The sequence below is a fragment of the Silene latifolia genome, chromosome X (genome assembly GCF_048544455.1).
Source record: "Silene latifolia isolate original U9 population chromosome X, ASM4854445v1, whole genome shotgun sequence".
Classification (NCBI taxonomy): domain Eukaryota; kingdom Viridiplantae; phylum Streptophyta; class Magnoliopsida; order Caryophyllales; family Caryophyllaceae; genus Silene; species Silene latifolia.
The window spans coordinates 119,543,196-119,545,375 of record NC_133537.1 but is presented as its reverse complement, the minus strand read 5'-3'; positions in this window follow the sequence as shown (position 1 = coordinate 119,545,375).

Here is a 2,180-nt window from a genome sequence, read left to right as displayed (position 1 = left end):
TATTATTTTAACAAATATTTAAATTACTTGAACAACAATTAAATCATACAGCAGAAATAAGAATTAAATTATTAACGAAGTACTTAAAAGACGACATTTTAGGAATTTTTCACTCGCGCGACATTAATCTTACCCTCTTAAAAAGAACTTTGTCCCCGAACTTCACCTTCAAGATGAGATAGCAATATTAGAATAAATGAGAACCATCATCTAACCTTGACGTTACGAGATGAACCAAAACATGATGAAACCAACAATTACAATCCAACCTTCTTTGACATTACTTGTATAACATGTATGCAGGTGGGTACATAGAATGAAAATAACACACAAAATGATTAAATTATGCGCAGCGATACCAAGCTAATATATGTGAAAATTAAAATAATTGTTTATGTGACATTATGAAAACATGATTACCCGATATAACTATCTTGAAATTAATACCAACAACTATATAAACTTAACAACCGTTTAGAACGATACTTAAGTAAATTAGTAACCATATAGGATGAAAACTAGTGTATACCATCTTGATACCACATTTATTGAAGTATAAAGCATAAGAACGTGATTAATAGCTATGAGAACGATATATAATATCAGCAAAGTACTCCCATGCTGTAATAACACAAGAAAACAGATTACAAACACAAACATGTGTACTCGATCGAGTTAGAGTTACTCGATCGAATATCTATAGGTCAGAATGCTCCTTATGATGTCATGCGCAGGTACTCAATCGAGTTGAGGGCACTCGATCGAGTATTTGCTGGTTGGTATGCTCCCAAAATGTGTTATCAATCAAGAAAAATATGCCAATCTCCAGGGTTTCACCCCCGACACCACGTACCTACATAACAAGTTTAGAAAATCTAACAAAATACGGCCTTATGGCCAAATACAAATGGAGATAAATAAAAACAAATGTAACAAGTAACCACAAGTCCGCTAAAACAACACAACAAGAAAATCACTCAAGGTCGCCTCCTCAATCCTCTTCCATCTCCTCATCTCCTCCTCCTCCTAATGTGTCGGCTCCTGACGTGCCTCCTCCGATGGTCGCTCTTGTGCTGGGGTCTCCTCTTGCTCTACATGGTGCAAGGCACCCATAGGGATAGCTCATGGGATCTCCCCATATAGCCGGGTCAACTCCATAGGAATAAAAGACGCCGTTATTATTCCCCATGCCTCGTCACCAAACTGGATGGGCCAGGTTCGTCCCAATACTCTACACGTAGGCCATCTCATGGAGGTTCCGAAGCACCAATGCATTGGAAACTCTCTCGGTAAGTTCATAACCTGCATCTGAGGGCTGAAGGAAGACGGGTAGCTCGGATACTGGTACTGGGGTGGTCCGGGTTGCACAGGCTGGGACTCTCCAACCACCTCTCTCACTCTCCTGGGGCCTCTCCCCACCCTGGGTACCTGGTCCTCCGCCCTAGCTTGGTTTCCCCCGACCGGCTCAAACATCTCCTCTAGAAGGTCGTCTGTGATCAGGTAGGTCTGCTCGGGGGGGCGGTGGAGGGGGTCACTCTCAACCAACGGCTCCATCACTGAAAGATGGTCCGGGTCGGGCATTCTCATCTAACTCCTACCACTCAACTTCCAAGCTAACCCACCATCACCCAATACTCTCAACCACTTCTGAGAGATGAAGTAAGCCCTGTCCAAAGTCGGAACAACGATAACCAAAGGTTTGAGGGCCGAAGAAGCCTTAAAACTAGTCAATCTCTCCGCTAGGCGAGTGGCGATAGCACCACAACTAAGGTAACGGGTCAAAGACTTGGCCATCAAGGCCAAACTGGCACATACTATGGCCGGGGCACTGTAAGCAACGCGCTCCTGTCAGGTGGGGTTCAAGTAAGCAACCAACAACATGACCTCGTTTGAGTTAAGCTTACTCACATCTTTTCTACCATATAGGAGACAAGTCAGGGCTCGGAGAAAGATCTTCAAAGTCACATGCTGAATGTCATTAATCAACTCGTTACTCGAAGTAGGGGCAGATCTACCAGTGAACAAAGGCATGTAGCCACTGGCACCACACTCAGTCAGGACATCTCTAAGATATCCCTTCTTGGCCCGTGTAAGCCTTAGGCGATCGGCGAACTGGTCAAGGGTCAGTTAGAAACTAGTTTTCATCAACCGGAAACTTACCATCTTCTCAGCCACATCAT